The sequence below is a fragment of the Cetorhinus maximus genome, chromosome 9 (assembly GCF_964194155.1).
Source record: "Cetorhinus maximus chromosome 9, sCetMax3.hap1.1, whole genome shotgun sequence".
Lineage (NCBI taxonomy): Eukaryota > Metazoa > Chordata > Chondrichthyes > Lamniformes > Cetorhinidae > Cetorhinus > Cetorhinus maximus.
In genome coordinates, this window is record NC_135887.1 from 75,159,415 (window position 1) to 75,184,830 (window position 25,416).

General features: G+C 45.7%; 1 protein-coding gene across 3 annotated transcripts in view; it reads left to right on the top strand.

Annotated features, from left to right (window-relative positions):
* dgkza (diacylglycerol kinase, zeta a) overlaps positions 1-25,416 on the top strand; it is a 562,825-nt gene that overhangs the window by 192,842 nt on the left and 344,567 nt on the right. The window contains exon 1 of one of the 3 annotated variants that reach the window (XM_078548890.1): positions 12,131-12,527. The exons of the other annotated variants lie outside the window; for them this stretch is intronic. The gene's annotated coding sequence lies outside the window, so the exon portion shown is untranslated. Of the gene's footprint in view, positions 1-12,130; positions 12,528-25,416 lie in introns of those variants that run through there. 3 annotated transcript variants of the gene reach the window in all.

A 25,416-nucleotide genomic window follows, 5' to 3' on the forward strand; every position in this document is an offset into this window, starting at 1 on the left:
TATATGACTAGTGCAGTCAAAGAGTATTACATCAAGACACTGGGGCCGATTGTAATTTATAGTGCACATTGAGAAAGGCCATTAGGGCAGCGCAACTACATGATGGCAGAAGACAGAGTGATCATTTCCATGAAATGTGAATAGAATATATTTCCAATGAATAGAATATATTTTCATTGCCTTAGAAATGTGATATAGCCATCAAAAATATATTCCACTTTTCGTTCACAAAATCTATTGTTATTGTGTCCTCTCATTGTTCAGTTATAGAAGTTCCTTAGTGGGGCCTTGCTTGGGCTGAATTAGCGAACTCAGCGAGTGCTAGCAGGCAGCTCCTCCTCAGTGCCAACAGTAAATTAAACCTTAAAGGTGGGAGGGGCAGGGTGCACTAACTGGCCAGCATTGGATGGGAAGATGATTCTGGAGCCACAAGGAGCCTCAAAAGTCAGCGACACCAGTAATTGTCCAGGATTCGGAGAGATCTCTAGTGGCTCCTTTCCAGATGGTGGATTAGGCCACTCTATGCCTACCATCATTGGGTCGAATATGTGCCCACTGGCACTTGAAATGATGATAGGGTCCTACAATTGTCAATTCATCTTATTGTCAATAAGGCTTCTGCCTGCTTCAGGCTGTACTGCTGGTCTCACATTTCAAGGCCAATATCTAAATCAAGTTAGGCAGACCTCGTGCAGCCAAAGGAAGTGTGATTTTTATCATCCTGAACTAGGGCAGTGCGTAGGCAGATAGGAACTCACCCCCACCACTGATTTAACCCAGAATCTATTCCCATCCAATCGATGCATGACTGTAGATACATTTCTATTAACAGAATCAATCACTTAATTACAGAATGTACATAAGATGCACAGGCATCAATATGTCTCTTTCATTCCTTACCAGTTTGATGAAGTGAAATATTTTTTGCATGAACTGCTTATTTGCAGATGGTTTCACCACAGAGTTTAAATCCAGCCCACTTATTGCATAATTTGTTATCATTCAACCTTCAAAGTTAACTTCCTGCATGTTGTATTTTACATTGAGCCAACATAAGCTTACTTTATAAGTCTTTACGAAACACAGTTGCAGTTTTGATCTTAAAATAAACAAGGACATTCTTTTATTAATCGAGCACATTTCTTCCTATATTGTGCTCATAATCACACACGCAAATCCTAATGGTTCTAGCATGGGATTAAAAAAGAGATGCATTTATATGCATTTCCTTTCATGATCTTTCATGACCTCAGGGCATTCCAAAGCACTTTATAACTAAAGAGGTACTTTTGAAGTCTAGTCACTGTTACAATGTAGGGAATGCTGCAACTAATTTTCACACAGCAAGGCCTCACGGACGACAATGAGACAAATGACCAGAGAATCCCTGTTAGTTGTTAGTTGAGGGATAAATGTTAGGACACAAGAGAGAACTTCCTTGCTCATCTTGAAAATAATTCCACAGGGTGGAATTTTCCATGCCCGCTGGCGTCGGGCGTAATGGTGGGCGTGAGCGGACAATATGGCGGGAAGGCCAAAAATCATTTTCACGACATCGTGAAACCAGATTACAATCGTCCACTCTGCCCATCAATGGCAGGCCGCATTTCCCACCACCGCACATTGGGAACTTCATTGTAATGTATCTGCATATCATTATAAGCTCTGCTCATCAGAACCATGCCCCCCCATCAAATTTACCACCCACATCGGGGGGCAGGGGAACATGCCAGTGCAGAACACGTCTTGACAAGTGCGATGGGTAGGAGTCGAGACTTACCATCAGGGCCTTGCTCAGATCGCGGACATCCAAGGAGCAGAAGATGCTGCAGCCCAACAACAGTTGGACCCTGGAGGAATGTGCATGGTATGCTGTATGCTGTATGGATTCTAATGGGCTTGGTGAAGCAGCTCACGGAGGTGAAAGGTCACTGTTGAGGGTCTGCTTTGGGACTTCGGTGTCTTGGCCGTGGTCTGCAACAGAGGATCATCAAGTGGGTGAAGAGGAAGGCCTAAGTCTGACTGGGACAGGAAGGTGTGTCGGTGGGGAGGTGAGGTTTGGAGAAACAATGGTGTCGGGGGCTGAGGTTGGGAGGGGGGAAACGAAGGTGTCAGGGGGAGAAGTTGGGAGGGACGGAATGAAGGTGTCGGTGGGGGGTGAGGGGTTGGGAGGAGAGAACAAAAGTGTCAGGGGATGAGATTGGGAGGGGGAGAATGAAGGTGCCAGGGGGGTGAGGTTGCGAGGGGGGAGGGAGTATGGGGGAGGAGGATGTAACGGGGAGAACATGGCAACTGGGGAGGTTGGTGTAAGAGTGGGACAAAGGTGTAAAGGAAGGAGTTTAGAGGGGGGAAGGGGTTCAGTGGGGAAGGACTTCGGGTGGAGCAAGGAGTTGAGAGGGGGGTGGATCCTGGGGGGAGAAAGGAGTTCCAAGGGGGGCAGGAATTTGGGGGGAGGAAGGAGTTCTGAGAAGGGAAGGAGTCCAAGGGGAGGAAGGAGTATGGGGGTGAAGAAGGAGTAAGGAGGGGGGTAGGAGTGAGGGAGGAGGAAGGAGTGAGGAGGGGAAGGAGTAGGGGTGGAGGAAGGAGTAAGGGTGGCGGAAGGAGTAAAGGTGGGGGGAGGAGTAAGGAAGGGGGAAAGAGTAAAGGGGGAGTTAGGAGTAAGGAAGGGCGAAGGAGTCTGGAGGGGGGAAAGAGTCCAGGGTGGGGAAGGGCTACAAGCCAAGTGCTGGAAAATGGGATTAGAATAGATCAGTGCTTGATGACAGACACAGACACGATGGGCCGAAGGGCCTGTTTCTGTGCTGTATAACTCTATGAGTCTGAGGGGAGAAAAAAGTTTAGGGCGGAGGATGGAGTCTGGGGGAGGAAAGAGTAAGGGGGAGGGTGGGATGTCCAGGTGAACGTGCAAGGGAGGGGTCTGTGGAGTCGATACCTGTCTCCTGGGGAGCAAACTGAGGGTGGGTGTGGTATGTGGGAATGGTGAGTGTGAGAGAGGGCAGAGTGAGCTGGTAGGGCAAAGGTGCAATGGGGGCAGTGGAAAGGATGGCGAGGGTGATTGGTGGGGACTCGGAGGCAGACACGGAGCCTGAGGGTGGGAAGGAGGAGGTCGGGGAGGTGAATGTGGATGGGGGTGGGATTTTCGGGGAGGTAGGGAACGTGCACATTCACCTAGATATCCCCGAAAGAAAAGGGTTGTGGCTGGTAGGTGATGGTGGGGAGGTGGAAGGTGATGCCAGGGGAGTCGACAGTGACGGGGGAAAGGGCACGGGTGACCGAGGGAGGGGAAAGGACAGAGGAGTTAAAGACAAATGTTACACACACCATGCTTCTAAAGCCGAAAGTGTAAGGAGACTCGTATTGGGCGAGAACAGGTGCTGCATGGGAGTGTGGTCAGTGGGTGGGCGGAGATGCAGATCAGCTCAGGTGGACAACTGAAAGAGAACCCCAGCAGGCAGCATTGAAAATGCTCAGGACAGTAAGGTGAGTGTGATGGAGGAAGGCTCTGTATGTGTGGGAGAGTGCTAGCACGAGGCTCCAAAAGGCCCTGCCCCACACACACTTCTCCCTCCAGAACCACTCCTTAGTCCAGCTGTGTGCAGCTGAACTGATAGTGGGAGGACTCGCGAAGCCTGTAAATGAAGCTTAAAGACAACATTGCACATTATTCAGTGAAAATGAATACATTTTCAGATTATAAAGTGACAAAATGTGTTCACGCGTGCAACCAATTGTGATCAGAATTTCTTAATTTTTCTAGGCTTAATACTTCTAGGTGCTGCCCTGAGATGCACAGCAGGGGTGGGGACAGCCTGTGCAATGGTTGCCCTGTTGCCTCTGATGAATTTGGCATGGGTCCTCTGAAGGGCCAAGGCCTTGGGGGACCTGGCTTTCTTTGGCTGTCCTCCTGTGGGCCAGCTGCTCCCTCTGTGTTGACAGAGGACGAGGTTGAGGGGGTCACAGGCAAAGGGGACTCAGAGGGAACGGACAGCCTCTGAAATTCCTGAGTGGATGACCAGGTGTGTCCAGCTGATGCTCCTCCTCCCCTCAGGTGCCCGCGTGCCCCAGCCTGACTTCTTGAGGGCAAGGTGCACCTGGAGGGACGTCAAGGTGCCCTGCTTCCCCCTCACATGACCACTGCAGGAACTCACCCATGGCTACCTCAATGGAGTGGAGGTCTGCACGCAGCTCCATGTTCTGTTGGACCAGGGTCTCCATGGCATTCGCCATCCACCCCATGGAGACCTCCATATGCGCACATGCGAATGCGGGCACCACTTCGTCAGAGAGCAGATGGACTGTGAGGACTCACTTGCCATTCTGTTGAGGGCTTCCAGTTCTGTGTGATGTTCCCCCACTGTCTGCTGACTCTCCACAATGAGTTGGAAGGCCGAATCCAGAGGCTCGTCATCTGACTCAGACCTCACAGATGCCTCTTCCCCAGCAGCCCTCCGAGTGCCAGGGAGCTCGGCTGAAGCTGCCTCTTCCTGCTGTGGACACTTGTCCATGTGGTGACCACCAGATTGTGAACCCATGGTTACTCTAGATCTAGGTCCCACGGAGGTGTGTGCCTCTGGCTGGTGCAGGGTGTGGGTAAGTGCTGTGATGGGTCCTCCAGGCTGCTTATTTCCAGCTCTTCAATGGAGGAGGAGTCCTCTTGGCTGGAGGTGAGGACCTGGATGGAGCTGAGGGACTGGCTGGCTGAGGGTGTTGGTCATTTGGCAGAGCTCCTTGTGAACCAAAGTAGAGATAATTAGTGCATGGCAGCAGAGTCAAAAGCAGGAGAGAGAATACTCACATTTGGGTTGAGAGAGGGATGATGGGGTGCGGGATCCACATGAGGGTGTTCGCCGCTGACCTCACCATCACCGCAGGCACGGTCCACGTCCTCACCAGTCAGCGCGATGGCACACTCCTCAAAGTGAGTGAGGGGTCTAATGTGGGCCACTCCACCCCCGGTCTGGGACTCTCCCTGCTGTTGTGAGCCAGCTTCTCCTGCATGAAAACAGTTGGAGAGAGTGTGAGCAGAATAAATGGCACTGCGTGGAATGTTTGTGTGGTGAGCGGAGCCATGGACAGGATGAGAATGTGAGCTTGAGAGGATATGAGCCTGATGGCGACGTGAGGGTGTGTGTGAGAGTTAGTGGTGTTGTCCTTTGAGGTCTGAGATCCTGGCGGATGTGTGAAGTGCCAGTGAATGTGTGAGTTGAGAGTGATGACAAGGGTGACTTACCCTGGTGGAATGGATGAGACTTCCTCTTTTTGCATTGGGTGGTTGTCCTGTTTTGCAGGGCATTGGCGCTGACCACTGCTGCCACTGCCTGCCCTTTGCCCAGAGTGGGGGTAGAAGACATCATGGCGGGCCCCCACGGCACCCAAAGGGCATTCCAGGGACGCGTCACTGAATCGGGGGGCTGCAGTCTTCTTGCCTTTCGGGGCCATGTCTTCTCTGCAGCAGTCCTGGGCTGGAAGCACTGAGAGGTTTGTGCACGTGACTGCACTTGCAATATGGCGCCCGGTGTGGTGAAGCGGCGAGATGGGTGAATTGGAGGCTGCCCGTCAGTGAAACGGTGTGTTTCTTGGGAATGCATGAGGATTGGGATGATAGGGTGTGAAAAGCCACCATTGCGGCCAAAACACTCTTTTTCCCACCTGCTATTAGTGCAAATCTGGGACAATTTCACCTGTAGGATCTCCCCATTTGATAGGGCAGATGGGACCTTTAATACCTCATCTAAAAGATGGTACCTCTGACAGCTCAGCACTCCTTCAGATAAAACTCATGCAAATCACCTTGGGGCATTTTAAACTATGTTAAAGGCAAATGCAAGTTGTTGCTGTACTGAAGTATCAGCCTAGATTATGCACTCAAGTCTCTGGAGTGGGACTTGAACCCACAGCCTTGTGACTCAGAAGTGAGAATGCAACCAGTGAACCACAGCTGACACATAGCACTGGGTATGAGAAAGGCAGATTTATATATTACTTAAGATGCATTGGTGCACAGGGTACACAGTATTAAATTGTGATCTTTAGCAAACGAGATTAATGTCTTCCTGCTTTGTAAAATGGTTTGAGCCCAGGGCAGGTGTTCAGGTTTCGAAGATTATAAATGACAGATTACAATGGAAATATTTGCATCAGAGTGCTGAACAGTACTCACTCAGATCTGTATGCTACTCATTCGCAAGGATTCAAATGACACTCAGTTTAAAAGATTCACTGAGTCAGTGTGGTTTGGCAAAGAAATGGCCTGAACTAATGCAAGGCTTCCAGCAACAGTGAAAAAGGGGTGTGGACCAATGCTCGCCCTGGCCTCAGAAACATAGGAAGGAAGCTATCAGTTACATAAGAACAGAAAAAAAAGCAGGAGTAGATCAATCGGCCCTTCAAGCCTGCTCTGCCTTTCAACATCATAGCTGATCTTCCACTTCAACTCCACCTTCCCACACTAACCCCATATCCTTTGATTCCCTTAGTATCCAAAAATTGATCGATCTCTGTCTTGAAAATATACACAAGGACTGAGTAGCCACATCTCTCTGGGGTAGAGAACTTCGAAGATTCACAATCCTTTGAGTGAAGAAATTTCTCCTCATCTCAGCTTTAAATGACCAACCCCTTATTCTGAAACATTAATTGAAAATAATAATAAATGATACTCTCTGGTATAAGTTTAACCAGATCTGTGAGCGTTGTAGCCCTGGTGAAATGCATAAAAATACATTAGTCTCTACTGCAAATTTAGCTGCTCAGCAAATATTATGAGAATGCCCTTGGGGCTGATGGAGTCTCCAGGCCAGTGTGCAACACTGCTGGAGCTGGTGCTGGGGAATAAGGTGGGCCAAATGGACCAAATGTCTGTGGGGGAGCACTTGGGTAAGAGTGATCATTGGACTAGTATTGTAGAACAGCAATAGGAACAATCTAAAGTAGAACATCAAAATTGGAAGAGGGCTAATTTTAGTGGGATGAAGAGGGATCTAGCCAGGGTGAAATGGAACTAAAGACTGACAGGAAAAACCTATAACAGAACAATGGGTGATCTTTAAAGAGGAGCTTATTCCAGTACAGGTGAGGTACATTCCAACATGGGCAAAAGCAATGAGAACCAAAGCTGGGGTTCCTTGGATGACAAGGGAGATAGAGGATATGATGAAACACAAAAAAGAGGGTGTATGATGCATGTCAGGGAAATTATTCAAGAAAGAAGCAGGCCAAATACAATAGGTTGAGAGGGGCAGTGAAGAGGAGAATAAAACCAGCAAAGACAGAATATGAGAATAGCAAGGCAGTCAACATAAAGGGGAAACCAAAAATCTTCTATCGGCATGTCAATAGTAAGTGGATAGTAAGAGATAGAGTGGTTCCTATTAGGAACAAAGAGGGTGATACATGCTTCAAGGCACAAGGCAAAGTTAGAATACTTAATGACTACTTTGTATCGGTGTTTACTAAGGAAGAGGGAGCCAACAAAATATCAGTAGAAGCGGAGATGGTAGATGTAATGGATGGGGTGAAAACCGAGAAACAGGAGGTACTGAAATGGCTTAGAGTGGTTAGTCACCTGGTCCAGATGACTTGAATCCCAGGTTACTAAAGGAAGTGGAGGGTGAGGTAGCAGAATGGCTTACCATATCTTTCCTAGATATGAGGGAGCGGCCAGAAGATTAGGGAGCAGCAAATGTGAAACCCTTATTCAAAAGAAGATGTAGGGACAGCCCTAGTAACTACAAGTCAATTAGTTTAACATCAGTGGTGGGTAAGGTTTTGGAAAAAATCAACAGGTACTTGAAGAAATTTGAGTTAATTATAGCCAGCACAGATTTGTATCAAACAGATTGTCCTTAACTAATATAATTGAATTTTTTGAAGAGGGAACAGAGAAGGCTGATGAAGGGATTTGAAGAAAGCTTTTGATAAGGTATCACATAAAAAGCTGGTTAACAAAATTGTGGCTCATGGAATAGAAGAGTCAGTGCCAGTTTGAATGGAAAATTGGCTTAAAGAAAGAAAACAGTGAGTGGTGGTAAATGGTTATTTTTCGGACTGGAGCATAGGAGCCAGTGGCATTCCCCAAGGTTCAGTGCTTGGAACACTGCTTTTTTGATATATATAAATGACTTGGATATGCGTAATGTTTCAAAATTTGCCTGTGATAACAAACTTGGAGGAGTAGCAAACAATAAGGATGAAACCAATCAACTGTAACAAGACACAGACAGACTGACAGAATGGGCAGACAAATGTCAGATGGAATTTAATGCAGAGGAGTGAGAAGCGATGCATTTTGGCAGAAGAGATAGGGAGAGGCAATATAGTCTTAATGGTACAAATCTGAAAAGTGTGCATCAACCTTTGAAGGTGGCAAGACTTATTGAGAGACCAGTCAGCGAAGCACATGGGATCGTGGGCTTTATAAATAGATGCATTAAGTACAAAAGCAGGGAAGTTATACTTGGACCAGTTTAAATTCTGGTTAGGCCACAACCAGGGTATTGCATCTAGTCTGGCCGCCACGCTTTAGGAAGGATGTGAAGGTCCTTGAATGGGTGCAGAGGAGATTTACCAGAATGGTTCCAGGAATGGGGGATTTTAGCTCCAAGGTTAGGCTGGAGAAGCTGACTATTGTTCTTCTTGGAGCAAAGGAAATTGAGGGAGATTTGATAGACGTGTACAAGATTATGACAGCTTTGGGCGTGGTAAACAAGGGAAAACTGTTCCCATTTGCTGATGATGCAGGGCTTGCAGGCACAGATTTAAGATTTTGGGCAAGAGATTGCAGGGGGAATGCGAGATAGAAATTTTTTTATGCTGCAAGTGGTAATGACCTGGAACTCGCTGCCCTTAAGGTGTTGGAAGCAGAGACGATGCATGATTTCAAAAGGAAGTTGGATGGGCACTTGAAGGAATTAAACTTACAGGGCTATGGGGATAGAGTGGGGGAGTGGGACTGACTGGATTGCTCTACAGAGAGCTGGCATTGACTCCATGGGCCAAATCCTGTGCTGTAAATGATTCTAAAACATTGACTTTTAAGTCCCGCTTATCTGAGGTGAGCTGAGTGAAGGGAGGTCATGGTGTAGTGGTATTGTCACTGGACTGGTAATCCAGAGACTTAGTAGAAGAGATCTGAGTTCAGATCCCACCACAGCAGATGGTGGAATTTAAGTTCAATAAATATCTGGAATTAAAAGTCTAATGGTGACCATGAAATAATTGTCATAAAAAGTCATCTGTTTCATCAATGCCCTTTAGGGAAGGAAATCTGCTGGCCTACATGTGACTCCACACACAGCCACAGAAATATGGTTGACTCATTGGCAATGCCCTCTGAACAAGGGCAATTAGGGATGGGTAATAAGTGCTAGCCTAGCCAGTGATGCCCATATCCCATGAATGAATTTTTAAAAAATTAGCCCCATACCTCACTCCTAAAATGGCTCAACTCTACTGGTTTAAATAGTTTTGCATTCTCCCGTACTCTTTTTCATCATAATATAAAGTAAGGATGTTTTGCTACAATTGTATAGGTGAGACCACATCTGGAGTACTGTGTACAGTTTTGGTCTCCTTTGGTCTGCTTACTTGAGAAAGGATATAATAGCATTAGAAGCAGTTCAGAGAAGGCTCATTCGACTGATTCCTGGGATGAAGGGCTTATTTTAAGAGGAAAGATTGGACAGGTTGGGCCTGTATGGAGTTTAGAATGAGAGGTGATCTTATTGAAATATATAAGATCCTGAAGAAACTTGACAAGGTAATGCTGAGAAGATGTTTCCACTTGTGGGAGAGACTAGAACTAGGCAACGTAGTTTAAACATAAGATATCTCCCATTTAAGATAGAGATGAAGAAAATTATTTTTTCTCAGTAGGTCGTTGGTCTGTGGAATCCCTTTCGCCTGAGAGCAGTGGAGGAAGGGTCATTGAATATTTTTAAGGCTGAGTTAGGTTCTTGATGGAGAAGAGAGTCAAAAGGTATAGAGGGCAGACAGGAAAGTGGAGTTGAGGCCATAATCTGATCAGCCATGAATTTATTGAATGGCGTAGCAGGCTCAATGGGCCAAATGGCCTATTCCTGCTCCTAATTCATATGTTCGTATGTGCGCATGTTCCCACTCCTAATATTTTCCTGCTTTGTAAGCTCTGTATTTCACTGGTATAAAATGATCAGCTACTAGAATAGTTAATGAGCTCCAGCTAACTCTATAAAATCTCTGCTTGAATGAGTGAGCTATTGATCAGCACTGTTACGTATGGCCCCAACATCCATGATTCAGATTTCTGAAGGTTTGATACACATGAGGCCTCCCCTAAGCTAAGTGACACATTTTGGATTTACACTTGTACATTCTCCCTTACTTTGCACAGCGTCAAATTCTAGGAGGTGTTTGTATTTTAATGGCTTGCAAACCTATATTTCAATTACGGGACAGAGCATTGCATTGAAGTTAAAGGCCGCATAGGTTAATTCATGGAATACACAATTAGGGACTCTCTATACATTGATCAGCGCTGTATCATCTGTGGATTGTGAGGTAGCTCTGTAATCGGAAGATTGTTACCTCATTCTGTAGTTTGCTGCTTGTCCCTCATTTTTCTATTGATTGATACTAGCTGTATTCTGTGGCCAGAGGATGCTCACTCAACGAATGATGTCATTCTTGTTTGGCAATGGGTAGTTCTGATACTTATCAGGGGAGGATCTGAGTTGAGGAGACTTGGGGGTAAAATGAAAAACAGATAGTGCCGGAGCTCGGAAACGAAGACAAAAAATTCTGGAAATTCACAACAGGCTTTTCATCACTTATAAAGACCAAAGATCCTACAAGGAGCACTGTTATTCACAATTTATACTTAAGATCTATACTTTCAAATCAAAAACACAGGGCTGAAATTTATGTAGGTGGCAAAAGACACATCTTGGGTTCTGAAAGTGGGGATGAGGGGGACCACGATGTTTCAGGGGAAGTGGGATCCACATTTTGCCAGCAGCAACCAATTAAGTGGGACTGCATCCCTATTAAGCATTCCCTCCCACCACCCAAGAGCTGCTGGCCTAGTCAGAGGGCTGGCAGTTCAGCAGCGTTAGGTGTACTATTGCTAGCGGTGACAAGTGTAGGGCCTGCACTTGGAGGATGAGAGCACATCGATGGTCTTGAAAGTCAGGAAAATGGGGTTTGGGGTGCCAGGGACAGTTAGGCAGACCCCAGCAGGTGGGGGAGAGGAGAAACAGGTGGTCACTCAGGGCAGGCAGCACCATTGCCATGAGGATAGTCATTACCAACAAGGTACCCCTTCATGGGCCAAAGAGTGCCCAAAAAGGTACCCCCTGGAGCTTGCTGGGAGGCTGCCAGGGTTAACCTAGCAGCTTCCCCAAGTGGCAGCAAGCCCCCTAGTAAAAAGCCAGCGGAGGTGAGAAAAGGCCCTTAAGTGTCCAATTTATGGCCACCTGGGAGGCTGCCCAATAAAACCTGACAGGCTCCCAACAGGCTTGAGGATGGAGGGCTCCATCCTGGTCGGCCAGCTTGCAACCCACGGAGGGTCACCCCAGCAGCAAGGGTCCCACTCATGGAAGATACTGTCTACCCTTGCAATCGACCCCCACCATCCTCCTCACCAGAGCTTGCCTGATTGCCTCACTTATTTGCACTCTGGGCCTGCTCCATCATTGCTGGTCCGAGCCTTCTGCAGTCTCAACAGTGGCCACCAATCCCAATGGTGCTGCTGGGACTGAAGAGCTGCTGGCCCTCTGATTGGAGGTTTGGAAGTGGGAAATCCTGCCCCAGAGAGGCAGAATCCATGATTGCAGGCAACTTATTATCTGAACAACATAAAATTGAGTTGAGGCTTCCAAGGTCAGCGAAAGCCAGCTTGCCCCTAACTTTCTGCTGATGGGACCCTCCATGTAAAATCCTGGCCAGAGAATTTTACAGCACAGAGGAGATCATATAGCCCACTGCGTCTGTGTTGGCTCATTGAATGAGTTATCCAATCAGCTGCACTCCCCCACTCTTTCTTCATAGTCCTGCAAATATTTGCTTGTTCGTCATTAGGGAAATAAATTCAATTGTCATTTTAAACATAAAACTTGGTCTAAGGTGACGCTCTGCTGGTTTTGAAGACTAGAATGGGATCTTATAGAAATGTTGGATAAATCTAATAGCTAAATCAATTGCTTTGGTGGTTTGCTGTTGAACATTACCAAAGGCTTACTTGGATTGCATTCCCTGAGGTAATGTTGACTTTGGTTTATGGTGTAAACGGACGATAACAGATCTGTCACCAATCTCTCCTCATTTGCATTTCTTTGACTAAGATGGAAATGAAAGGTGGAAGAGATGTTTCATGGGCAGCTGAATCAATACCGCCCTTTTTTACAGTTGCCCAACATCAAAATTACCCTTTGAATTTATCATTTCTGAAACACAACAAACCTGCAGTATCAGTCGGTGAGGGACCAATTGGGTCGTAGTTTAAGGTGCTGAGACGCAGTCCTTTCAAAGCGTGAAGAATACAGTCTTGATAGGTGAGTAGAAATGTACTTCAGGGATCTGTTCCCTCATGGTGTGTGACAAAAAAGTAGCAGTCACAACTGATGTTGAATTTTTAAGGTGTTCTAGTTTGTTGTTTTGTCAAAATCCATGGTCCATATGTTTCCATTAGTTACTTATTAACATCATGAAGGTAACGTTGAACCAAAATGCATTTATAAGTGTTTATTTTCCCAGTCCCAACAGCTAATTGCTTCTTTTCTTTGAACCAGACCTTCTACAGGAGCGAGAGTACTGACACGCCATTATATATAGTCTATTGAACCATGGAGCTGTTGTAAAGTTTTACAGTCTCATTGAAAAAGAGCACAGTGGGGCTCCATGGCCAATTGCAGCAACTGGTGTGTTAAGAGTGGCACAGTACTGAGTTAATTATCTCAGATAACAGAGCAGAAGGGATGATACAATTAACTTCTCTGTAGTAGCAAGGGAGAAATTAGCTGGGGTACCTGTTCATGTGAAGAAAGAAAGAACTTACTTTTATATAGTGCCTTTCCCAACCTCAGGCTGTCCCAAACTGCAGGCAACAAATTATTTTTGAAATATAGTCATTGTAATATAGCAGAGAAGACAATAGCCTCATTGGGCACAGCAAGATCCCAAGGTTAAAATGGTTAAATTATCAACTAAGCTTGGTCTAATTGAGCCGTTCAAGACAATTAAAGTAGTTGATAGGGTATAAACAGAAAAACTATTTCCTTTGCTAGGAGAGTCCAGAACAGGGGGAGGTACATATTCTCAAAATTAGAGCTAAGCTGTTCAACAGTGATGTTAGAAAGAAACACAAAGAAATCTGGAACTCTCTTCCTGCAAAAACCCTTGAGGATGTTGGAGTTGTATAGAACCTTGGTGAGACCACAGCTGGAGTACTGTGTGCAGTTCTGGTCACCACATTGTAGGAAGGATGTGATTGCACTGGAGGGGGTGCAGAGGAGATTCACCAGAATGTTGCCTGGGATGAAACATTTAAGTTATGAAGAGAGGTTGGATAGACTTGGGTTGTTTTCGCTGGAGCAGAGAAGGCTGAGGGGCGACCTGATCGAGGTGTACAAGATTATGAGGGGCATGGACAGAGTGGATAGGGAGCAGCTGTTCCCCTTAGTTGAAGGGTCAGTCACGAGGGGACATAAGTTCAAGGTGAGGGGCAGGAGGTTTAGGGGGGATATGAGGAAAAACTTTTTTACCCAGAGGGTGGTGACGATCTGGAATGAACTGCCTGGGAGGGTGGTGGAGGCGGGTTGCCTCACATCCTTTATAAAGTACCTGGATGAGCATTTGACACGTCATAACATTCAAGGCTATGGGCCAAGTGCTGGTAAATGGGATTAGGTAGGTAGGTCAGGTGTTTCTCACGTGTCGGTGCAGTCTCGATGGGCCGAAGGGCCTCTTCTGCACTGTGTGATTCTGTGATTTTGTGATATGGGTCAAGTGAAAATTCCAAAATTGAGACTGGTGGATTTTTGTTAGACAAGTATATTCAGGATGATGGAAACAAGGCGAGTCGGTGGAGTTAAGATACAGAACAGCCATGATCTAAGTGAATGGGGGAACAGGCCCGAGGGGCTTAATGGCCTACTCCTGCTTCAATGTTCATGCTTCATATGTTCTCCCGCAGTTAGCAATTAAACATTGAACAGATATCCTGTTTTAGTGATGTTGTTTGGTTGGATTCAAAAATTCCTTCAGGCCACATGAAGTGGAGATGCTGACTTCTTCCTTATTCAATGGTTCACCAGCAGGCCTGTCAATAACGCTTCTCCCCCACAAGTGTGACAGACCCCCTATACTGGACTTAAATGAATAGACTGCATCCCAACAATAATGGGTGGAATTTTCTGGTCCAGCCAGCAGTGGGAATCATGGCGGGTGGAAGTGGAAAATTAAGCATGAGGCCAAAAGTCGGATTTGGGATCGGGGGAGGACAGAAATGTCCACAATAATCACTATGGGCTCCAGGGTTCCTGGTGAAGGCTAGAGGGAGGTCTACCCGCACATTGTGGGTTTCCAGGATGATCAGGGGGACATGAATGGTGACAGGGTCGAAGCTAGTCAGGAAGTAGAAATGCAGCACCGCTAATCATTATATAAAGTTCACAATAATGAAGCAAGCCAGGCTGTTGGATTTCTGGGATTTGCTGTGATCTCAGGCTTCCCGAGAGTGCAGGGTGCAATCGATTGCACACAGGTCACTTTAAGAGCTCTCAGGTTGCAGCCCGTGATGTTCATTAACAGGAAAGGGTTCCACTCCCTCAACGTTCAGCTTGTGTGTGATCATCAGAAGCAGATCATGCACGTTTGTGTCAGGTACCCTGGGAATTCACATGACTCATACATCCTGAGTCACTCCCAAGTCCCACAGATATTCTCACTGGGTTATATTGCTTACTGGGTTGGCTCCTGGGTGATAAGGGGTACCCGTTGAAATGATGGCTCATGACACCTATGCGTCATCCTCAAAGTGCCTAGGAGGAGAGATTCAACACAGTGCACTCTGTGACAAGGTCCATCATTAAGCAAACCATTGGCATCCTGAAAATGCACTTCCGTTGTTTGAACCGTTCAGGTGGGGTTCTGTGGTACTTTCCAAAGCAGGTGTCCTGCATCATCGTCGTCTGTTGTGCTCTGCACAACCTGACACTTCAAAGGGGAGATCACTTGCTATAGGGAGACATGGAGGGGGCAAAGATTTCCTTGGATGAGGAGGATTTAGAAGGGCAGGAACCTGAGGAGGGTGATGATGATCACCTTCCATGTGAGAATGCCATCACAGTGGCACAAGAGATTTGCCCGCGACACACTGATGTTCCCCCACTTGTCTTTGCGTTTTCAGCATGTTTGTGACGGCTGTTTCCAGAGGGTCATCATCTGACTCAGACTCAGCAGGTGTCTGTCCTACAGAAGTCCTTAAGTGCCAGAGACCTGGGCTGTCACTGCCCCTGACTGCTGTGGAGACGTGTCAGTGAGGTGTTCTCCAGAAAGTGACCCCGAGCCTAATCTAGGTCAACGACCCACTGAGGCGTGTGTCTCTGAGCTGGTGGAGGGTGCAGGTGAACGCTGTGACGGGTCTTCATATATTGGTTCCTCATCTGAGGTGGACTGGGGATGGGGCTGATGGTCTGGTTGGACCTATGTCTGGGCTTGCTGGTGCCTGTAAGAGAGAAGAGATAGATTTAGTTCATGAGCAGGCAGAATACAACACTGCATGTCACTCACTGTGAATGTCAGGATGTGATCAGCTCATGGAGGGCTCATCCATACTCGGTTGATGAGAGAGGCTGATCACCACAGGATCGATCCGTGTCCTCCCCCGCCAACTCAGCTGCCTCCTCCTTGAGGGGAGTGAGCTCCTGGATGTCCACCATCCCTCTTCCCATCTGGGATCTCTCCCTCCTATTGTCAGCTAGCTTGGCCTGCATGAAGACAAATAGTTGGAATGCAATGAGAAGAGATGGAGGAAGGTTGTGAAACATGCATGCCCGCTGTGTGCGCTGAGCCCTCCCCAGTAAAGGCTGAAGATGCTGTTTGTGCAGGATGAGAGATGAGATGCAGTGATATTATGGTGTATGTGAGACATTCAGTGCTGCACCACAGAACCATAGAACCATAGAAAAGTTACGGCACAGAAAGAGGCCATTCAGCCCATAATGTCTGCGCTGGTCGAAAAAGAAAAAAGAAAAGCAAGCTGCCCATACTAATCCCACCTCCCAGCACCTGGTCCATAGCCTGGTTACAGCACTTCAGGTGCAAATCCAGGTACCTTTTAAATGAGTTGAGGGTTTCTGCTTCCACCACCAAACCAGGCAGTGAATTCCAGACACCCATCCCCCTCTGGATGAAGAAGTTTTTCCTCATGACCCTCTAATCCTTCTACCAATCACCTTAAAGCTATGCTTCCTGGTAATTGACCCCTCAGCTAGGAGAAACAGGGCATCCCTGTCTACTCTATCCAGGCCCCTCATTATCTTGTACACCTCAATCAGGTCACCCCTCAGCCTCCTCAGTTCCAAGGAAAACAACACTAGCCTATCCAATCTTTCCTCTTAGATGCAATTTTCAAATCCTGGCAACAGTCTTGTTAATCTCCTTTGTACTCTCTCCAGAGCAATCATGTCCTACCTGTAATGTGGTGACCACAACCGTACACAAAATTCCAGCTGTGGCCTAACCAGCATTTTATACAGTTCCATCATTACATCTCTGCTTTTATATTCAAGACCTCATCCGATAAACGAAAGCATTCCATATGCTTTCTTTACCACCCTATCCACCCTATCGTGCCACCTGCAGGGACCTGTGGACATGCACTTCAAGGGGTCTCACTTCTTCAACCCCTCTCAACATCCTCCTGTTTATTGAGTATTCCCTTGCTTTGTTTCCCTCCCCAAATGTATTACCTCACACTTTTCCGGATCGAATTCCATTTGCCACTTTTCTGCCCACTCAACCAATCCATTGATATCATTCTAGAGACAACATCTATCCTCTTCACTATCAACTACACGGCTAATTTTTATGTCACCTGCAAATTTCCCAATCATGCCACCCACATTTAAGTCCAAATCATGAATATATGCAACAAGCAGTAGGGGGCCCCAACATTGAGCCCTGTTAAATGCCACTGGAAACCTTTTCCATTCACAAAACATCCATCAACCATTGCCCTTTGTTTCCTGTCACTGAGCCAATTTTGGATCCAACTCACCACATTCACTTGTATAACATGGGCTTTTACTTTTCTGATCAGTCTGCCATGTGGGACCTTGTCAAATGCCTTACTAAAATCCATGTACAGACAACATCCACTACACTACCCTCATCAATCCTCCTTGTTATTTCCTCAAAAAGTTTGATTAAATTAGTAAGACACGGCCTTTCACGTAGCAAAACCATGCTGACTTTCCCTAATTAATCCGTTCCTTTCTAAGTGACAGTTTATCCTGTGTCTCAGAATTGACTCTAATGATTTGCCCATCACCGAAATCAGACTGACCAGCCTATAATTATTCGGCCTATCCCTCGCACCATTTTTAAATAATGGCACAATGTTGGCAGACCTCTAATCCTCTGGTACTTCACCTGTTCTGGTGAGGATTGGAAGATGATCCTCAGGGCATCCACTATTTCCTCCATGGCTTCCTTTAACAACCTGGGATACAATCCATCCAGCCCTGGTGATTTATTCACCTTCAAGGATGTCAGTCCTTCCAGTACATCCTCTCTCACTATGCTTATTGTACCTAATATTTCACACTCATCCTCTTTAACTTGAACGTCTGCATCATCCCTGTCCATAGTGAAGACAGAGACAAAATACTCATTGAGAACCCTGCCTACATTTTCACCATCAACACACAAGTTAACCTTGTACATCTCTGATAGGCCCTACCCTTTCCTTAATTATTCTCTTGCTTTTAATGTACTGGTAAAACATCTTTGGGTTTTCTTTGATTTTACCTGCAATATTTTTTCATATCCTCTCTTTGCTTTCCTAATTTCCTAATTATCTTCTTCACTTCGCCCCTGTACTTTCTATACTGCTCTAGGCTTTCCATGGTATTAAGTTTTTTGTCACTATCATAAGCTTTCTTTTCCTGGTTTATCTTACCTTGTACACTTCTAGATAACCAGGGGGCTCTAGATTTGGCAGTACCGCCCTTTATCTTTGTGGGGACATGTCTACACTGTACTTGTAGAATCGCGCTTTTGAACGTCTCCCACTGGTCTGTAACTGATTTCCCTTAAAGTAGATGTAACCAGGTCACCTTTCGGCTTTGTAAAATTTGTCTTTCCCCAATTTAGAACTTTTACTCCTGTTCTACCTTTATCCTTTTCCATAATTATACTAAATCTAACTGATGTCTCCCTCGCTAATAGTGTATGAAATCCCTGAAGAGTGTAACCATTAGAGTGTCTGATGCCATTATGAGAGTGTGAGTTTGGAGTGAGCAGAAGGTTGTCTTACCCTGGAGAAGCGGATTAGATCATTCATCCTCTTCCTGCACTGCACTGCAGAGCATTTTGTTTTAGGGTGCCAGCAGCACAGACCTCCACTGTGATCTTCTCCCAGGCTGGCGAGGTGGGGTTGGTGGTTTCATCCCTTATGAAGAGGGCATCACGGCATTTGTGGATGGTGTTGAGGAAAGCCACCAGGGAGTTGTGGCTGAATCTTGGGGCACATAGCTACTTTCTCCTGTGGGCCATCTTAGGAAATTGTGGCTGGAGAGATGGTGCAGGAGGGAGGGCTTTAGATTCCTGGAGCATTGGGACTGTTTCTGGGAGAGGTGGGACCTGTACAAATTGGACGGATTATATCTGAACAGGAACGGGACTAATATCCTTGTGGAGAGGTTTGCTAATGCTGTTGGGGTGGATTTAAACTAAATTGGCAGGAGGGTGGCATCTTGAAAAGTAGTTCAGAGGGGAGAGAAGCTGAGATGGAATTAGAACTTAAAACCCTAGTAAGTGAGTCTGGAAGGCAGAGGAAACATAGGCTAGACAAGAAAGAAGTGAGTTTAGCAAGGCTAAATATTTTATAGCAAGGCTATATTTTAATGCATGGAGCCTGAGGAATAAGACAGACGAGCTGAGGGCACAGATAGGCACATGGGAGTGTGTTATCGTAGCTATGACCGAGACTTGGCTAAAAGAAGGGCAGGATTGGCAGCTCAACATTCCTGGTTCTAAGGTATTCATATGGGATAGAGGGGGAAAGAAGAGGAGGGGGGTTGCAATATTAATCAAGAAATCAATTATAGCATTGAGAAGGGATGATATCTTGAAAGGATCATCAAATAAAGCCAAATGGTTAGAAGGGTCAAACACACTGTTGGGTGTGTACTATAGGCCCCCAAACATCCAGGGAGAAATAGAGAATCAAATATGTAATCAAATTTCAGAGTGTAAGAATAATAAGGCAGTAATAGTAGGGGATCTTAACTACCCAAATATTAACTGGGATAGTTTTAGTGTGCAAGGTAGGGAGGGAGCAAAATTCTTAAGTTGCTTTCAGGAGAACTGTTTTAGCCAGTACGTAGAAAGCCCAACAAGGGAGGGGGCAGTTCTGGACCTAATATTTGGAAATGAGCCCGGGCAGATGAAAGGCCTATCAGTGGGGGAGCATTTTGGAGATAGTGACCATAACTCAGTTAGATTTAGAATAGTTATGGAAAAGGATAAGGTTGGGCTGGGAATAAAAGTTTTAAACTGGGGAAAGGCTAATTTTACTAAGATGAGATACGATTTGGCCCAAGTGGACTAGGAGCAGCTACTTGCAGATAAAACTGTGTCAGAGCAGTGGGAGGCATTCAAGGAGGAAACAGCAAGATAGGTCATAAGTCTCGGTCATAGCTATGATATCATGCTCCCATGTGCAAATATGTTCCCGTAAAGACAAAGAGGGGACCAAGCCCAGAGGACCCTGGATGTCAAGGGGCATAAAGGTTAGGATTAAGAAAAAAAGAGAAGCTTATGGCAGATACCAAGGGCTCAATATGGCAGAGTCCCTCGAGGAGTATAAAAAGTGCAGGGAGATTTTAAAAAGGAAATTAGGAAAGCTAAGAGAGTGCATGAGAAAGCATTGTTGAGTAGAATAAAAGAAAACCCAAAGGGATTTTTTAAATATATAAAGAGCAAGAGAATAACTAGGGAAAGAGTAGGGCCAATTAGGGACCATAGAGGTAATCTGTGTGTGGACCTGTAAGATGTAGGCACGGTCCTCAATGAATACTTTGTGTTGGTCTTTGCAATGAAAAAGGACGACGCAGATATAGACATCAGGGTGGAGGACTATGAAATATTAGAGGAAATTAACATAGAGAGAGAGAGGAGGTACTAACGGGTTTAGTGGCCTTAAAAGTGAATAAATCCGCAGGCTCGGATGAGATGTATCCCAGGTTGTTGAGGGAGGTAAGGGAAAAGATATCAGGGGCCCTGGCAGTAATTTTCAAATCCTCTCAGGCTGCAGGTGAGGTGCCAGAGGACTGGAGGACTGCTAACATTGCCCCATTATTAAAAAAGGGAGGAAGGGATAGACAGGAAATTACAGGCCAATCAGTCTAGCCTCAATGGTGGGGAATTTACTAGAAAGAATTCTGAGGGGAAAAATATATCTGCACTTGGAGAGACAAGGATTAATCAAGGAAAGTCAGAATGGATTTGTTAAGGGAAGGTCTTGTTTGACAAATTTGATCGAATTTTTTGAGGAAGTAACCAGGAGTGTTGATGAGGGTAACGCATTTGTTGTGGCCTGCATGGACTTTAGCAAGGCTTTTGACAAGGTCCCTCATGGCAGACTGGTCAAGAAAGTAAGAACCCATGGGATCCAAGGCAAAGTGGCACGTTGGATCCAAAATTGGTTGAGAGGCAGGAAGCAGAGGTTGATGGTAGAAGGATGTTTTTGTGACTGGAAGTCTGTTTCGAGTGGGGTTCTGCAGGGCTTGGTGCTGGGGCCCTTATTGTTTGTGGTGTACGTAAATTATTTGGACTTAAATGCAGGGAGTATGATCAAGAAGTTCGCGGGTGACACGAAAATTGATAGGGTGGTAAATAGTGAGGAGGATAGCCGTAAACTGCAGGAAGATACCAATGGACTGGTCAGATGGGCAGAGCAGTGGCAAATGGAATTCAGCCCGGAAAAGTGTGAGGTAATGCACTTCGGGAGTGCTAACAAGGCAAGGGATTACACTATAAATGGTAGGACCCTGGAAAGTACTGAAGATCAGAGGGACCTTGGTGTGCATATCCACAGATCCCTGAAGGTAGCGGGACAGGTAGATAATGTGGTTAAGAAAGCATATGGGACATTTGCCTTTATTAGCTGAGGCATAGATTTCAAGAACAGGGAGGTTATGCTGGAACTGTATAAAACACTGATTATGCCACAACTGGAGTACTGTGTGCAGTTCTGGTCACCACATTATAGGAAAGATGTGATTGCATTGGAGAGGGTGCAGAGGAGATTTACCAGGATGCTGGGGGCCTGTGATCTACGTAGCAGCTCGGTACAATTCAAAGAACTTTCCAGAAGGTGTATGCACTATAGATGCTCTTCGTTGTAAAATTAGTCGGTCAGAGGGAAGAGACCTGAAAAAGGTAAAGCTTTAAAATATTTTTTGTGGGGCCAGGTGAATCAAGGTATTGTGGCTCAGAATGGCAAGCTGCAGTAGGGTGCCCATTGGAGGCATACAGCTTGCTGGTGTCATGTTAGGGCTGGAGGGTCTGAGCTTTGAGGAAAGATTGGATAGGCTGGGGTTATTTTCCTTGGCGCAGCAAAGGTTGAGAGAGGACCTGATAAGGTTATGAGGGACATAGATAGTGGATAGGAAGGCATTTTTCCATTAGTAGACGAGTCAATAACCAGGGGGTATAGATTTAAGGTAAGATGTGGAAAGCTAAGAGGGGAGTTGAGGAGAAAGTTTTTCACCCAGAGGGTGCTGGGAGTCTGGAACTCACTGCCTGAAAGGATGGGTGAGTCAGAAACTCTTACAACATGTAAGAAGTATTTAGATATTCACTTGCGTTGCCATAGCCTCCAGGGATATGGTCCAAGCGCTGGAAAATGGGATTAGTATAGTCAGATCTTTGTTGACCGGCTTGGACACGATGGGCTGAATGCGCTCCTTCTGTGCCGTAAACATCTATGAGTCCATGTGTCTAAATCCAGACCACACAGCTGGGCTGCAGAGAGTGAATATATGTGTCCGGCTTTCACTTAAATGTGGCAACAGAGCCTTCGACCCCGTAAGGTGACAGTGGGGGGGTGGGGAGACACACGAATCATGTGATTTGGGCTCGCCGATGCATAATTAATGAGGTTCAAAGCGTACAATCGGGTGCGAGAACCCGCCCCACCGTCCAGCGAGAAACGTGCCACTTATCCCACCCACCACCACACTTAGTCACCAGAACCGAAAATTCCGCCCAATGTCTGTGCATGGTTGTGAGAAGTCTAAAAGGAGATGATAAATTATTTACTGTTCCCAGTCACCTTTAACACTGGTTCATTAAATGCTACCTCATCTCAGCAGGTGGAGTATAATAAATTTGGTCTCCTTACTTAAGGAAGGATATACTTTCCTTAGAGGGAGTACAATGAAAGTTCAATAGACCGATTCCTGCAATGGGAGGATTGTCCAATGAGGAGACCTTGAATACACTAGGCCTATATTCCCTTGAATTTTGAAGAATGAGAGGTGATTTCATTGAATATATAGAATTCTTAAGGAATCAATTGTCAGGATGGATGTTTCCCCTGGTTGGAGGGTCTAGAACTAGGGATCACAGTCCCAGAATAAGGAGTTGGCCATTTTGGACTGTGATAAGGAGAAATTTCTTCACTCGGAAACTTTGGAATTCTCTATTCAGGGAGCTGTGGATGCTGAGTTGTTGAGCATATTCAAGAAAGAGACTGATAGCCTTTTGGATACTCGGGGAATTAAGGGATATGAGGAGAGTTTGGAAAGGGGGTAGATGAGGTAGGAGGCCAGCCATGATCTTACTGAATGATGGAGTAGGTTTGAGGGTGCAAATATTCTACTCCTGCTCCTATTTCTTGTGTTCTTTTTTCTTCTAGCTGGAAAGAGAACTTTAAAGCAGAGTGAACACATTTTAAAAATATACTATTTAATTGGAACTCCATTCAAAATTCTTTCTGTCATAAAAAAGAACCCTGAAACATCACAATATGTAAAAACTATTCAGCCACTTTCCTGCTTTGTACATTCTTTTACTGTTACTATGAGATTCCATTCCACTTAATCCATGAGTATAATATGGCAGGGTGAAATAAATTCTGCATATTGCTGTTGCAGCTCTTTAAATCTTGGCAACAGCACTTATAAATCCCACCTCAATGTATGTGAGTTCCCATAGGAAGTCTGCTGTGTGATATGCCTATATAATTAGCACCAAAACTGGAAATTCAGAAGAGTCTCAAAGTGCTTCATATGCAGTGAATTACTTTGACACCCAATGACTGTTGTCGTATAGGCAATAGAATGGAATCTGGGTGCTACTGCATGATATGAATAATACACATCCTGCTGACTAATTCAGATTGACACTTGTTCCCAGCCTTTAAACCAGGGGGAAAAGGGGCAAAAAATAGTTGCCTTTGAACTAAAAGGCTGTTGGTCCACAGCCTCCCCTGCAGGCTTTGGGCATGTAATCTGGGCTGATACTTCAGTGTTATATACAGGGAGACATCCTTCTTCTCCTCCTGGCACCATACCCTAAAATCAGTCCATGGTTATGCTTGGCAAAGTACCACAGTGGTTTGCCATTGCCTTCTGTTGTGTGGCTGACCAAGAAACATTCCTACTCTTACTGCCTGCCATCAGGCATATTGGATGGATTTACAGGCTGATCAACCTGTTTGACCACATTATATACATACCTCCCATGACTATCAAGTCCTGAAATGGGATATGAACCCTGAGCTTCTGGCCCAGAGGTAGGGACTCTACCACTGCTCCACAAGAGGAACTCTATAGAGTCAGAAGTGCTGTCTTTTGGATGAAATGTTAAACCAAGTCTCTGTCTACATGTTTAGGCGGACATAAAAGATCCCATGACACTGTGCGAAGAAGAGTAGATATGGTACCATTTTTGCTTCAACCAATAGCACCAAAACTACCTGCTTGGTTACTTGTCCCATTTTCTGTTTGTGAGACTTTGCTGTAATTGGATATGTCAAAACAGTAATTGCACTTTAATTGGCTGCAAAGCATTTCAGGATGTCATGAGGAAATGATAGGTGCTATATATAAAGGCAAGTACCCTACCTCTTCCCCTTCCTTTCTTTGTTTCTTCCTTTCCCTCTTAAAATAAATACAATTGAGTTTAACAGGCCTGTTTCCCAGATTCAGGAATGCTGGCAGCTAAAGGGAAGTGGGAGCTGCCAGATCCAGTAGGTGGGTACTTTTCCAGCACTGCTTGTGGGCCAGGAGGAGCAGGAATGTTTCCCCAGCTCCTCAAACACATCTTCCATCACAATCTCTCCCTGCCATGATATTTCCTCACAATCTATTCCCATTCAATCACTTACCCTGTGAGCTTTCTCCATGATCAACCCGCGTTTTATCCCACCGTGACCTCTTCCCCATGATCTCTTTTCCCCATGATCTGTCTCCCCAACAATCTCATCTTCTCCCTGTGATCCCTGTCCTCTGGAATCTCTCCCTTTGTGATCACTCCATCTGCGATCTTTTGCCACGCAGTCCCTCTCCACAATCTCTTCCATCGTGATCATTTGACTCTTGATCTCTGTCCTCTGGAATCTCTCCCCCTGTGATTTCTCCATCTGCAATCTTTCCTCAACAATCAGTTCACCCCCACTGTGATTGCTTCCCCGCCTGGGATTTCTCATCCCTAACGACCTTTCCCTTCCTGCAGTCTCTCCCTCCCCCTGTGCTGCCCTGCTTCGAGCTCCCCTATTTCCCCAAACCCACCAAGCCTGAACTTTTACAATTTCTGGGAACTGTCTCCACAGTGACCTCTAGCGGTGGCTTTGAACCTCACGCTTTCCAGCCCAGCAGTTGATCAGGCTGTCATTCTGGCTGCTACAGGGTGGGAAACAGAGTTGATCAAATGCTAATTTTGGCAACGTCTCTGCGTTCCTGGCATTTCCAGGTTTCCCAGCTGCAAACCGTGTCACCACTCACAAACTCTTGGTGCTGGTAGCTCTATTTTCCTCTCCTCAGATGCTACCTGATCTACTGAGTGTTCTGATTCAATGGCGAAAAATTAACACATTTTAAGGCCTTTTGTCACATACCATTTGTTGAAAACCCACATGACATTGAACTAACCATTTTACTTATATCTAAAATGTATTAAAGATTCACAGCATTTTGATCATTACAAATA